This window comes from Canis lupus, chromosome 1 (assembly GCF_003254725.2).
Source record: "Canis lupus dingo isolate Sandy chromosome 1, ASM325472v2, whole genome shotgun sequence".
NCBI lineage: Eukaryota > Metazoa > Chordata > Mammalia > Carnivora > Canidae > Canis > Canis lupus.
Genome location: NC_064243.1, coordinates 3,227,923 through 3,242,997, shown reverse-complemented (window position 1 = coordinate 3,242,997; position 15,075 = coordinate 3,227,923). Strand labels below are relative to the sequence as shown.

Genomic DNA, 15,075 nt, shown 5'->3' with positions numbered 1-15,075 from the left:
ACCTGACTCTATCTTCCTGTGTGTAAAAGGACAGGCTCATGAGTGTGCAGCGCTAAGAAGTAGGAAAGAGGCTGGAGACCAAAAGTGGGTGTGACCTGTGGGCATTTATGATGCTGGACCCGATTCACACCCCCTTCAAAACAACTCTCGGGATTTCTCTCACCCTTTCAGGTCACATCCACACCTGCTTCCACTCTTTCACCTGATATTCCTTCTTATGCACCATTTCCAATCCTGTTCTTCTCTTTCCTCAAAAATGTAGATGATGGAAATCCATGTAGAAAGATGGATGGAAATCTTTCTGACTGATGGTCCACGCAAAAACATGTAAAAAACTGGGATCCCTGGGTGGCGCAGTGGTTTAGCGCCTGCCTTTGGCCCAGGGCGCGATCCTGGAGACCCGGGATCCAATCCCACGTCAGGCTCCCGGTGCATGGAGCCTGCTTCTCCCTCTGCCTGTGTCTCTGCCTCTCTCTCTCTCTCTCTGTGACTATCATAAATAAATAAAAATTAAAAAAATTTAAAAAAAAAAAAAAAAACATGTAAAAAACTATAGGTATCGGGATCCCTGGGTGGCGCAGCGGTTTGGCGCCTGCCTTTGGCCCAGGGCGCGATCCTGGAGACCCGGGATCGAGTCCCACATCGGGCTCCCGGTGCATGGAGCCTGCTTCTCCCTCTGCCTGTGTCTCTGCCTCTCTCTCTCTCTGTGACTATCATAAATAAATAAAAAATTTAAAAAAAAAACTATAGGTATCTAATATATCCACATTTCCAAAACATCTGTGACGGCAAATAACAGTATTACACTTCCACCCATCAAAACAGAAAGAATATCATCTCTGCATTTTATTAGTTAAAAGAATATTTTAAAAAGTAGTCCAGGGATGCCTCGGTGGCTCAGCGGTTGGGCGGCTGCCTTTGGCTCAGGTGGTGATCCCGGGATCTGGGATCTCCTGCAAAGAGCCTGCTTCTCCCTCTGCCTCTCTCTCTCTCTCTGTGTGTGTGTGTGTATGTGTGTGTGTATGTGTGTCTCATGAATAAATAAATCTTTAAAATAAAATGTAGCCCATTCACCCTAGCATCTAGGAAAATGTGCTATTTTTTTTAGCTTGGTTAGAGAAACAAGTATGGTTGAGATAATACAAATTTCCTTGGCAATGAATCTTCACTTTGGAATATGAAGCATTCAGACTTTTTCTCCCAACTTCTGCGACATGTCTTTGTCACGTCAGGAAGCTGGTTTGCAGAGTAACCTCAGCAGCTGTCATCTGCAAGCTCTTACTTACTAGATGTCAGTCCTGGGGCTGCCCAAGGTATGTGTACCATATCATTAATAGTCACTCTGCTTACCTCCCTGGGGCTGAGATTTTGTTCTCAGCTGGAGACCCCAAGTTTCAGAGAGAGAAATCAACTTGTCTGCAATCATGGATAGGTTGGTGGTGGAAGAAAGGAATTTGAATGTGGGTCTGACCTCAAGCTCTTAACCATGAGCTTATTCAAGACGTGCACCTCCTCTCTCTCCATCTGTTGTCACGCCTGGCACTCAGCTGTGATGGGCCTGGCCAAGGAGGGGATGGCCTCATGGTGGACCACTTGTTCTGAGAAAGATCTGAACCAAAAGAGCTTAATGCTGCCTAGGCATGAAGGGGGGCAATAAATCATGTCTGAATGAGAAAATAAAACGAAAATGCTCTATCCACAATGCTTTCAGAAACAGACTAGCCTTACCAAGCTTTGTTATTTGTTTGGTCCCCTTCATGGGCCTCTGAAAATGCAGGTACAAACATGCATTCCCAAAGCAGATGGAATGGCTGCAGGATCATCCAGTGTTTGGGATTATCCCAAAGGCACATTTTTATTACTGTGGGGAGTCACAGCATCTGCCAAAGTCGAAAATTTTCAGGCAAAGGAAAACAATATCTGACCACATGACTAAACCAAGATCCAGCAAACTGGACATTTTTCCCCCCACCACCTGTAGACCTCATGACACACACCAGCAGCAGCTGAGCAATCTGTAAACCTTTCCAGCACAACTTGAACTTCCCAAAAGTAAACAGGCAATAAGCATGTCGTCTAGAAGGAAAGGAGGACTTGCAGAAGTGCACGGATCACATGCAGCATGAGTCCGAGAGGAGCCACCCACTCTGTTAAGGGTCTAAACAGGACTTCGAGAGGCACAAACCAAACTTTGAACGTTGATTGCACGTCCCAACAACCTGCTGGCTGCACACATGGAAATAGTTTTACTATTTTGTTTGCTTATTCATAAAAGTGAAATTCTAGCATCAAGTTGAAAAGAAAATGAGCGTTTGTTATCACTTCTGGAGAAGGATTTTACCTCCACCTTGGCCAGGAAAGTCTCTCTGAAGGGAGCTTGCAGAGAGGAAGGGAGAGGCAGGTGTGTACAGACCCCCTCCAGGCTGGGGTGGGTGGCAGGCCCAGGGCAAGCGGCACCGCAGACAAGCTGGGAGCTGCACACAGGGCCAGCTTGCCCTTACGGATGTGCCAGTGCTCGGGCACCTTAACAGCTACATCCATTCCACGTGGCCATCACCCTTCTCCTTCTAACGGCAGAGACAAGGGAGGGAGCTAGGACCCCTTCCAATCACCTCTCTCATCTGGCCGGTTGAGTTCTCTTGCTTTCAGAGGAGAAGTGGCTCATTCTGTGCAGCATATGGATTTGATAAAAGTGCCTGGGTGCGGATGTAGAAAGGAAGGATGTATTTATTTTGCACAGGGATGAACCCGGTGGCTCAGCCTTGTCTTGAACAAACCCTTCTCACCACAGAGAGAAATCAGTCCAGTCGAGTTTTGGGCACACATATTTTTCTCTTCCACAGCAATATTTGCTTGACTGACCTGACAGTTTCAGAAACAGATACTAATGCATCTGCTTATGGAAACAAAACCACACGCAACACTTAACTCATTACCATGATTTAGCAGAGGCTCCATGTTGCTTTTGGCTGAGGCTCTGGAAGAAAGCTTGTGTATACAGACTTAAATTTTGTGCCGATACTTTGTTTCCCATTCAAAATATTTCCCATCAAAGACCAGGCCCCACATCCTTCGGAAAAAGATGCCTACACAGGAATAACCTTGCCGTGGAGACGTGTGCCAAGCTGATTTTAAAGATTAAGTGAAAATAAACATTATTTTATGTATGTGGTGGCAGTGAGCTAAACAAGCAGGTGGAAGGGCAGCCTCGCTCCCGCTCCAGACGCCCTCAGATGACGCCCTCAGATGTCTGCTGAGCAAATGTACCACAGTGCTAACAATTATTGTACCCAAATGTACCCTTTCCCCCAAACATCTGTCTTCTTTTCCCCACCTCTAAAAAAACACACATACCCGAAAGGAAGTTACCATGGTGCGGAAGTTCAAAACTATTATATAAATACTGTCTGTTCTCTGAATACTTTCTGTCCCTCTCTCATGGCTTTTTGTGCATAGAAGATATGAATTAGACCTTTGAGAGTTCTACTTTATGCTCCTGCAGCCCATAACGTGCACAGCGAGAGTCATGAATATAACTTTTACACCCAAAGTGAATCTGTAGCCGAGGCAGTGCTTGTCCCTTTGCCCAGTGGACTGGACTAGTTACATCGAGCAGACTCCAAGAGGGACTGTTGTCTACTTCCATGCCGACCGATTAACTTTGAATTCTCTTGTGGCCACAAACAGCTCACCTCATACCAGGCAGCCTTCTTATCATTGGTTGTTACGAGTCACAAAGCATTCGGGCAAGAAAATGGGGAGGAATCGTACCACCAGAGGCACAGAAGGTCGGCCTTCTCTGGAAAGGCAATGAGAGACCTTGTCTGGGCCCTGGGCCATTCAGATTAGTAGTTATCAGGCTTTTTGGTAAATCTCACTATGTAGCTACGTGCAACCACTACTAACTCTTCCGTGGACCGACGGAGGCTTTTCTTTGGCAACGACAAAAAGGTGGCTCCCGGTACACAACGAGGAGAAATCCGTAGGCCCTCCCACAACACTGTCGTCCACTCCTCTACTTCTTGGTGAAACCAGTTCTCAGACAACTGCAAACATCTAATAAAAATTTTTAAGACGCACTAAAGAACGCGCCGTTGGGGGACCGTGGATACACTCAGGTCGCGTGCAGGAGGCACTCGACACAAAAACCACGGCTCGAGAGTCCTCCTCCTGCCTGGAGAGAGCGCATCCTTTGGCAAGTGAGCAAATCTGGTCAAAGAGCACAGCAGCTCCACTAGGGCCACCCGAGCCCCTGGGGAGGAGCACCCCGGGGGGAGCCGGCGCGCCCGGAGCCCTGGAGCCCGAGCCCGACGCCGCTGAGCCCGCGCAGTGAGTTGGGCCGCGGAGAGCGAGCCGGGGCCGGGACGCCCCGCAGAGGAGCCGGCGTGGTGATGGGCAAGCGGAAAGACTGGCAAACGTACACGGCATTCTTCTTAAAACTCTCTCGTCTAGTGGCCCTCAACTCAGAAATGACCACAGAGATTTCTAAAACTCGTTCCCCAACTCACTGGTTTGGTTTGGTTTTGTTTTTTCAAGAAGGCAACTTTTAACAGATCCGTTTCCCTAAGAAACGTGAGTGAGCGCACCAGGACATTTTTAACGACTCGCGCAGGGAAACGCTTTTTGCCCCTTAAACATACTAGGGAAAGGGACAGAGAGCAGCCATCGTGCTAAGTGTTAAGCTATATGAGCACATTTATTAAAAAAATAATTCCAAGTCTAGGACAGGTTACTCTGCCTTTAAAGTAAAATATGCAGAGAGCGCATAAAAATCGACGGAGAAAAAAAATGAAACCTTAGAGGAACAGCTCATATTCTTCCAAGGTCTGCAATTTTCCCAATCGCCCTCAGTCCTCTGCAGGCAGCCTGGGGCCGACCTGAGTCCGAACGACTCCCGCCCCGACCGCCAGCTCCATCATCCACCTGGAACCTTCCTGGCATCAGGACCCTTGTGACTCTGCGGTTGTCGTCATCATCGTCGTTCGGCTTGTAACTCTTCTGCCGAGAAATTATGAACAAAAGCTGCTGTTTTACTCCCCATTTGTTACACTAAAAATGCAGAATTAAAGAAAAACAAGAAAAGTTTAATGTTATAGGGAATGTGATTGATACCATTGTGTCACAAGAGTTTTAATATTATAAACTGAGTTTTATGTTACTCTCTTAGGATAGTGACATATTTAACATTTTAAGACTAGAGATAATAATTTGAAGGGGTAAAATAGATATTATTAGATGATTAGACTGTAGTGCTTTGTCAAATTCTTGTATATTAAGTACAAAAACACTACCATAAACACAACGGAAGTTCTGCCTTCCACTTGCGTGACAGATGCTCCACCCCGACCTATGCTCAGGCTGCGGCCCACCCAGGATCTGCCTCAAGGCCTTGTCACTGCCCGGGTGAAAGCCGAGAACTGTATTTTCTGCCCATCGAACATATCAAACCATTTGTCGCCATGTCTGTTTTATTCCCAGGCAGCCCCCACCCTGCCAGCCCAAGACCCCCATTCCCAGCAGGGAAGGGCTTGGTTCCAAGGTGACCTGGAACTTGGAAACTACCACTCGGAACAGTCCCTCCAGGGCCGGCTTCGGCGATAGGACCACGTGCTGGGGTGTCCCTGCAGGGATGCGACTAAAACCTCTGAGGTGACAGCATAAGTCAGAAATGCAGTTGGGGAGGGATCAGATCTGGGGAGGTTCCAGCACTGGAGACGGAATGGGGAGGCCATGAGGAACCATGAGGGTGGCTGTGAGCACCAGGTACGTGCAGGGCTGGAGCCATAGCCGAGCAGTGAGGCCTCCTTCCCTCGGTGCCACCGTGGGGAGTTCAGCATTTTGAGCAGATGTCGACTCATCCCATGATAGTTTTATAGGAGGCTCAGTCATTGTTCCTTTGCGGATTCATGAAACCCTTCCTTTCCTGGCACACGTGCTTCTGACCCTCTGCTCCAGCCCCACACCAAAGGCTGAATCCTGCTCACTGAGCCCGGACAAGGCAAGGAGGCACGCGGGGCTTCTTCTCTCCCTCTGCTTGTTGAGCGGGAAGTTACATACAGAGAGGGTTGGAAACCTAAGAAGGTGAGGATGCAGAAATTAAAATAGAAGATAAAACAGGGCTTTGCTAGCCCTAGTTTCACATGGGCTTATGCGAGCTTGGGGGTTTGACAGCAATAGGCTGCCAGAAGTAAACCGAGCCATGTTTGCACAGGGTGGGGTCACTTGGTTTACTTGGTTAAAGGCACTGACAAGTCCTGCTAGCCATTGCCTCAGGAAGCAGCAGGGCTGTGCCAAGCGAAGAGACAGAGAACCGCAGAGGTTTCCCACACCAGCTCACCTGCTAGTGACTCTCCCCAAATCCACTCCTTGCACTGAGGCTTCCGTCACGCCCGGAATTCACATTCATCGTCTCTGAACCCAGAGGGGAAACGTGAAAATGACCTTCACTTTGAAATGCAAAAAACACAACTGCATCATAACCATCCTAATTATTTTCCTCCTCCTAGCTTCCTCCTATTGTCAAACATATGTCCTGTATCTATGTCATGTTGCTACGGATAGAATTTAATAGGATACAGATTTAGTTACAGACATAGGTACAAGCTCGGGTACAGATACAGACACAGGTTACACAGACGTGTGTGCTTATGTTTCCATTAGCTTCACATGTAAAGATCTATGGCCATGGAGCAAGCCTGGTAAAGCAATGATCTAGCTAACTGTTCCAACAGTAAGAACATCCACCCTGGGTCGGCTTGGTTCACCCTGAGGTTTTCTGGGACCATCTGAGAAGGGAACGCCTGCCCAGGGATGGCCTATCCTGGTGCCCCCTCTTCTGGTGGTAACGCATGGCACCAAAGTACATGCACGGTCAAGCCTATGTGAGAAAGTTCACATCAGTGGCTGGACACATTGACCCTCGTTTCAGGTCCAAATGATAGATTTTGAGTGTGATTTATCACTTCAATAATTGAACGTTCCCTCATTCACCTGACCAGAACTTAAATCCAGGCAGCCTCACGGGACTCACGCCCAGGGCCTCAGAAAAATCCAACACTGGAATTAAAAAGATGGTAATGTGCCCAGCTCACCTTTTTTTGCTGTCATATTTTGTTCTTATGAGGCACCATGTCAATCAGAGCGGTTCACATAACCCTTCGAGATAGCCGTCTTTTTATCGTTGGGCTGAGGATGGGAAGGAAGTACGAACTCAGGGCATGGCATTTGAGATTGCCACAATCTCAATCAGGAAGGAAAGACAGTCAGTGGGGGCTCAAAATTGACGCAAGGTAGCAAAATATTTGCACAGTGGCTTTATTTGAAAATTATTTGGAAGGCATTTGTCTGGTGTTCTATGTTCTAAAGTTCTGCTGGCATAGACTTCTTCTCTTATGTACATGGGGAGAGGGTAATCAACATGGAGCCAGCTCGAGGATCCCTATATTAACACCAGAGTTTTGGCCAAAGCATCAAGCAGTACTCGGGCTCGATGAAGAGTTCATTCACATTTCTCCCTTGTTAAGGAAAACCAATCAATGTACCAAACAAAGCCAAAGAGATATTAGGAGTCAGAGTGTTGTGTATTTATCCCCCAGACTTGGGAACAGCCAAATATATAAACCGGTTCATAACAAAATTGAAGATACCCTATTGATAATACTGCAATAATAGTAGGGGGCTCTAACAGCCCACTCACATCAATGGACAGATGGTTTAAGCCGAAGATCAACAAGGAAACGAGGGTGTTGAATGACATGCTGGACCAGACGGACTTCACGCATATATTCCGAGTGCTTCGTCCTAAAGCAGCAGAAAACACATTCTTCATGCACACGCACAGCACATCCTCCAGCACAGATCACATGCTGGCCCACAAATCAGGTCTCAAGGTACAAAAAAAAAAAAAAAAAAAAAATTTTGCTCAAATACTTTAGTTGATATTTTCTGAAGACTCAAATAGTTACAGTTAATTATACAAGTCTATTCAAAGTTTACCCATTTAAAGCTTTCAAATAGCCACATTTCGTAAAGGTAATAGTAAAGGATTTTGCATCTGTGCACCAGCCTCTGATTTTCAGAAAACACCCCAGCTTCTGAGAGGGGTAGGTTTTACAAAGTGGGCCTGGCTTTCTTTTCTTTCCTTTTCCTTTCCTCTTTCTTCTTGTGGTTTTCTTAAACCACAGAGCTAGTTGGAAAGAGCTGGAATGTCTCATACAGGGTTCTTGGTGCACTGCCCAACTTTACCATGGCCAACTCACACCCAGCGTTGGTCCATTCCAAGATCACAGTGTGGACTAAGGACAGATCCACGTGTCCCTACTTGCCTGGACTCTGGGCTCCCAGAGTCAGAACCCACATCTGTCTTGTGTCTGCGTGCCAGGATCTTAATGCATGGATGAGGCCACCTGCATATGCCAGAACCCTGTGCCCCCATGATGCTGGGTGTGTGGCATGTGGTAGGCACTCCCAGACCCCATCAGCAAAACCAATGATAAAGTGACAAGCTTATGCTGGCTGCATTTATTAACAATTCCTTTGATTTCCAAAAAAGCAATATTCACATCGTTTCCCTGTGAGCAGCTGGGCACCCTACAACGCTGACGAGACTGGAGTCTCTATGCTGTCTGGCCTGGTCCATTCAGAGCATCACCACACCATAGTGAAAACAATCACACTTTGGAGCCACACAGACCCAAGCTCAAATCCTGTTTCTGCCACTTGTTAATTTGGCAAAGTTTGAAAAGTTTGCTGACCCCTGTGGAACCCTAGACTGGTGATGCTAGTATCTCTGAATCTCCAAAGTGCAAATAACGAAAATCATCCTCAAGAGGTAGGTAAAAACAAGATGAGTATATGAAGAGCACAACAATATGCTTAAGACTAAAATAACTCATTAAAATGCCACAAAAAGCACGGGTGAGTGGGAAGAGGACAGAATGAAAAGCCAGCTCCAAACTCAGTGAGAAAAAAAAATCAGAAGACATTTAGTGATCCAACTGCACTATTATTAATGTTATTATTTATAAAGCATGTTAAGTGAGTAAGACATTTTACCAAACACAGACAATAATATGGTCTCTATTTTTACTTAACAATTGCAAAGACATAAAACAAGCCTCCTGATGGTCTGACACAGTCAGATGTTTCGTTGGTGCTTTACAGCAAATGAAGAATCCAGTTCCTGCTGTTAGCACAGCACATGATTTACATCCACAGAGTCAGTACGTTACCACACCTCCTCCAAAGAACCCAGAGAAATGTTGGGGGGGAGGTAGGGAGAAAGGCTGAATCTTGCTGTTGGCTGAATCTTTATCCCATAACTTAAAAAAAAAATTCCAACCAAAGCTAGAATAGAACCCAAAATGTCAAGAAATAGGAAAAAGAATTACTATTCTGGAAGAAATTACTAGAAGTGCTAGTAAGTGTATACTGTGGATATAAATCCAAGTCTTGGCCAAGCTAAGGAGGATACAGAAACTTGAAGGCCTTTCTCCCTGGATGTGGCCTGGGGGAGAATGCGTCCCCCAACCCACTGTAGACAGGTGGTGACCCCGTGGGCACTCACTTACCATGGGCACTGTCCTGTTGGACCCGCTGTCCCTTCTGCAGGTCGGCCACCTCTACAGCACTGATGACGATAGAGGCCGGCGGTTTATCTTGGCTCCTGTCCCTACTGAAACCAGAGAAACAGCCATCTCATAAATGAGGGTGTTTATAGGGAGCACTGGGATTGGGTTTCAAAATCTCAGAAATTATAAGACAGCCATTTCTACGTCATTGTACCACCGAGCTAATTGCGGGGACTATTTTATATTATGACATGTTCATGGCATGACACGATGGTGGCACATGGACCTGTCAAAACAAATAAACCTTTTTTTTTTTTTAATGAAATCTATTGCACAAAGAGCTAAACAAATTATGGGGTAGAGGCAAATGTCTACACCATCAGCATCTAATACCTGGAGAAAAATAGTGGAAACTTTCGGGAATTTGATTGAAAAAAGAATTGATCACGAATGAAAAGCTCTATCAGGAATGTAAGATTTGGCAAGAGTGCAGCCAAGATAACACATTCCTCTACCATTCAGATATCTGGGGTTTGGAGCATCTCAATACAATTTACAACTCGGACTGCAAATGACTCTGTGCAGGGTCTGAGAAGAGAGGTCAAGGCCCTGGTATGCTAAAAAGAAGGGAAAGGAGACAATTTCCAGGTTTTGGGCTGGATTCATTCATTGTCACTAGAATGCAGAGATTGCTGTAAGTATTCAAATTGGCACCTTGGATGTTTTAACCAGAGATTAGAGAACAGGCCCCAAACTGGGGTAGCAATTAGACAGTGACTGATACAGTCAGTACAGACCAAATGTAAAAGAAGAGATTGCTTTCAAAGGACCTGCATGACGGCGTTTGGGGGAGACCGCACAGGTGTCGGGATGGGCCTGCCATACCCGACCAGAGCGGAGATGGAGCGAAAGAGCCTTTCTTAAGGGTCACCTGACAAGATGTATGGGCAGCATTGAAAAAAAAGAGTAGCAGCTTCGTATCCAAGAAACTTACCAGAGAAAGAATGAAGTAGTGCCCATAGATGGGGGAGCAAAGGTGCTTATCAGAGCTTTGTTGATATTAATTATTTTAAATAGGAAATAACCCATAGGCCCATCAAAACAGAGGTGAGTGTGCAAATAATATATCCACAATACAAATCACTTTGCCACCACTTAAAATGATATCGTAGATAAAAATCCTTAAGCATGGAAGATGTTTACATCATAGATGAAATAAACAGGTTCGCAACCAGTATGTAAAATAGCTCATTTTGGAGAATACAGTCTATCATATCCTATCATATTAGTTATCATATCATATATAAACTCTGTTTGGAGTCCTATTTACCAAAATGCTAACCGCAGTTGTCTCCTCATTATGGGATTTCAGGCTGTTACCTTTTCTCTTGTTTACCTGTCTTTTCTCATTTTTTATAAAATTAGCATATTTCACCTGATATTAGAGGGAAGCCATTTGGAATAAAAAAAAAAATGAAAAGGAAAAAAATGGTGGATACTAGTGAAAGCTAAAAAAGAGAGAGAGAGAGAGAAGGAGAGAAGAAGCCGACGCAGAAGAAACCCGCCGCCAGCACAGGGCAGAGGCGGAGAGCTGCAGGCATGCGGCTGCGGTGGCTACAGATGGGCTGTCAGCCTGTGATCGCCCTGGCCACTGGTTCCCGAAGTGTGACCCGAGTACAGGTCACAGCCTCCTCCGTCCCCAAGCGTAACAGGAAATTTCCTGTGTCCCAGCCGCCAGGAGCTGGGAGATTCTACAGGGCTCTGGAAGGCGCATTGCAAGATTACATGGTTCATCATTAGCCGGAGACAGAGCGCACGGAACAGCCCAGCCATTGATTTTTTTTCCTACCAATTCATTTAAGAGAATACTGTTACTCCCTGTACAAGGGGAGGTGACATGCCTGGACAATAGTTACTCACTAGCCAGGCTGGCCCTTACCACAGTGACACGTCTTGAAATAACGGCGGGGTGAGCACGAAGCAGCCACACACGGATCTACGGTCAGACCGTTGCTGGCGGCCAGCGGGGAAGTCGGGAGGGGACGCCAGACAGCCTAGGGGCTCGGGGCCGCCGGGCAACTCTGGCAGCACAGGGCGACGGTGGGGAGGGACACGGTGGCCCCGTCCCAATGCACCGGGCGCCCGCCTCCCAGAAAGGCTGCTGGTGGCACATGAGCCAAAGCAGAGGCTCCGGCCACACTGGCCTAGGGACAGCCACTGGATGTCGGCCACACTTCCCCTCGTCACTTCTCTACCTCATCAATATTAAGGCCATTGCCATGATATTTCCCTATGTGAAAAGTATTTCTTTCATTAACCTCATTTCTATGGTGAAATCAAGCGGGCTGGTGTAAGCCTGCTTTCTCCATAGCACATTACTGGAAATGTCCACTTTTTTTTTTTTTTCCAAATCCCTTGCACGGTTTTGGTGTTGCTGCCAAGACAAACCTATAAAAGGATCATTTTTCAAAAGAGAAAGGATTTGCATGAATGTAACAGGGACTCGGGTTTGCTTCCTGGGTGAAGTCCCCGGGAGCCAGCCCCAGCTCTAAGGAGTGTGCCAGACGCCAGCCCTGCCTCCCACGCCAGTCCCAGTCCAGCCCTGGGGCCCGTGCCTGGGCCCGCAGCACTCTGCCCCATGGGAGGGGCTTCTCAGGCGTGTTAGCTAACTGTCCTCCACATCCCTGAAAGAATTAGCCTAGCTTCGCCCTGACCCCCAAGCCGGAGAGTTTCCCTACTTGACACAGCACGAAGCCACTTCTGCGTGGGAAAACACACACCAAGCGACGTAGGACACTGTGTAAAGGGCCTGGATCGTTCCGACAAGCAGCAGAAGGGCGGTATCAACTGCGTTACCTAACTTGTTTTACCTTTGACTTTTTTCTTATCGAGATCGTGTGCAGGTCAGTGCCTCCCAGGGAGGGCCACCCCATCTCCAAAGAATCGCCGACGTCATCCAGGGGCTTCCAGGCCTCACCCGGCGAGCCATCTTCCTCTCTGCAGGCCCAGGGCGCAGTGTTTCTGGGGGCAGAGGTGAGTACGAATGCTAGACCACAGGTGCATGCGTGTCCGCCTCCCCGGCCATGGGCATCCCTCCCTGGTCCCTGTGTCTCACCGGCCCGCACGAGTCCCCAGATGAGGACTCAGCTGCCAGCCCATCCTGGAACCCCAGGGAGGTGGCCCATGGACAAACAAGGAAAGCAGATGAGTGTGGTAGAGAAGAAAGCATGGGAGCCTAGGGACCCTGGGAACCTGCCAGCCCCGGGGACTCTCCCGCTGCTTGCGAGAGGCGGTCATTCGCTCTGATTCGATGTGTCCCCAAGGGCCCACATGTACCACGATAGAGGCTAGAAAGCTCTGGAGACCTACGTCACGGAAGCAGCAGGCCTCAGGTAGCTCGCAGCCTCCAGGAGCCCCCACCCGACCCCCAGCCCTTTAGAGGGGCACATGATAGACCCCTGGGTCGTCAAGTCAACGCAATGGGTCCTCCCTATGTGCTGTGGGACTTTTGGGGTAAGGATTACAAGGGATCAAGCCTTTTTTCTTGGTGTATTTTCTTTCCTTCTCCTCTTTGGAGCCATGTGCTAACGTTCCCAGGGGAGCCTGCAGTCGGGGCCCAGCCTGCCAATGGCCAGGAGGGAGCTAGGGGTCCTCAAGCTATTTGCATCTGTTACCTAAAAAATCTGACTTGCATGTCTTTCCATCTTCATCGGTCATCAGGTGAATATGAAGAACACAGAGCCCGTGTCCATGCCACCCCGCTGCACATGTGGGGAGTCAGCCCTACACCTCCCTCAGCCGGGTCCGCACCCTGTCCCATCCATCACAGAGTCTTACCCCGTCTGCCTCCCAAACACATGGCCGCACCGGCCACATGTTGCCCCCTCAACACCTGGCCTGCAACTGGCTGTCCTCCCCCCGCCCCCGTACTTGAGAGTCTCTCCTTCCAACCCACTCCTCACCCAGCAGCATGACGGGCTTTTAAAAAATATAATTCAGCTCGTGTCATAACCTGCTTTTAAAAACGTTTCAGTGTCTCATGTCTTCACTGAGCCTTAGGAGCAGAAGTCCTGCCCCACTGTCACCCTTACGTGCTGTGTTTCTGATGGCTCCTCGTGTGACTCTACCTCCCCATTCTTCCCCTGCACACACAGCCTCCCATTTCCCCTGCTAAGCCAAATTCCTCCCTCTGGGACGCTCTTCCCTGACCCTCCCTTGGCAAACTCCTATTCACCCTTCTGGGCTCAGTTTCAACACTACTTCGGATAAAGGTTCCTTCAGAACCCCCATTTTTAAATGTATTTGCATAAATATTCATTAAGTATATTAATGGCTCCCAGCTGCCTTAACCAGTAGCACGTGCAACTCTTGATCTGAGGTGGTAGGTTCAAGCCCAAGGTTGGGTGTAGAGATTGCTTTTTTTTTTTTAAGATTTTATTTATTTATTCATGAGAGACAGAGAGAGAGAGAGGCAGAGACACAGGCAGAGGGAGAAGCAGGCTCCATGCAGGGAGCCCGACGTGGGACTCGATCCCGGGGCTCTAGGATCACGCTCTGGGCTTAAGGTGGTGCTAAACTGCTAAGCCACCTGGGCTGCCCCTAGAGATTGCTTTCAAAAAATAAAAACTTTCAAACCAAATAAACAAAGATATAGTGTGTGTGTGAACAAATACATAACCCACAAAGAGGTCTCATTTGAACTGAAGTCCAGCTTATATATTTTTTTATTTTTCTATGAGAATACCTGGACAAATACAGAATTCCTCTCAATTTTTTTTCTTTGCCTAAATTTTTTTTTAAGTTTTCAAAGAGGGAAATGCAGTCAGACTCACAATACTTGTTTAGACAATTTTCATTTATTCAAGAGACAGCCCCAGAATGCCAATTATACCTCAGCTCTGGACTGGGAGGTGAAGGGGGGGTGCCATGATGTGCTCCTAGTGAACTGCCTTCTGTTCTAGGTGCTCTCAGGCCATCTCCTTAATTACGTCTTCCAGAAGACTACTCCAGCAAACCGGTAGGCACTCTGCGGATCACCTACCTTATTATTTTTGAAAATCAGAGCGACATGAGTCTCTTTCCTGGCACTTCCTCGATTTTCCCAACCCTACTAAGGTCACCAACGGTGCTCTCATCTGCAACTTGTTTCTGTGTCTCCAGGTGGAATCGATCCAGTGTTAGGACATGTAAGCACATTTCAGATTATTTTGGAGACACTGTACAATTTCATTTTCCCTCCTTCTCCTTCCCTCTTGCCCCTGCATGCTGCCCCCACCAACCTTTGCCAGAGGGCCCATCTGCTGTGAGGTACCAGACACATACACACAGCTCTGCTTCCCGTCGGGAGGCTTTTCCCAACATACCAGCTCATGGTTAGAAAATCGATAATTTATCCCAAAATAATAAACAAGCTTATCGATTTCAGCCATTTTATATGACAATCACTTACCTATTTGCCTTGCAATTATTTTAATAAAATATTTAGGTGACAAGATAAACTCACTGC

The 15,075-nt window shown here is 47.4% G+C and overlaps 1 long non-coding RNA gene across 3 annotated transcripts; it reads right to left on the bottom strand.

The window, feature by feature from the left end:
• Window positions 1-4,671: 4,671 nt before the first annotated feature.
• Window positions 4,672-10,052, bottom strand: LOC112643950 (uncharacterized). 3 transcript variants are annotated; one of them, XR_007411053.1, is made up of 4 exons: window positions 9,570-10,052; window positions 7,092-7,185; window positions 6,338-6,411; window positions 4,672-6,073 (listed from the first exon to the last, which is right to left on the bottom strand). It is a non-coding gene; the product is annotated as an uncharacterized LOC112643950 (long non-coding RNA). The 3 variants fall into 3 exon arrangements; XR_007411050.1 differs by having other exon boundaries at window positions 4,672-5,049; XR_007411052.1 differs by lacking the exon at window positions 7,092-7,185 and having other exon boundaries at window positions 4,672-5,049.
• Between the last annotated feature and the right edge of the window lie 5,023 nt (window positions 10,053-15,075).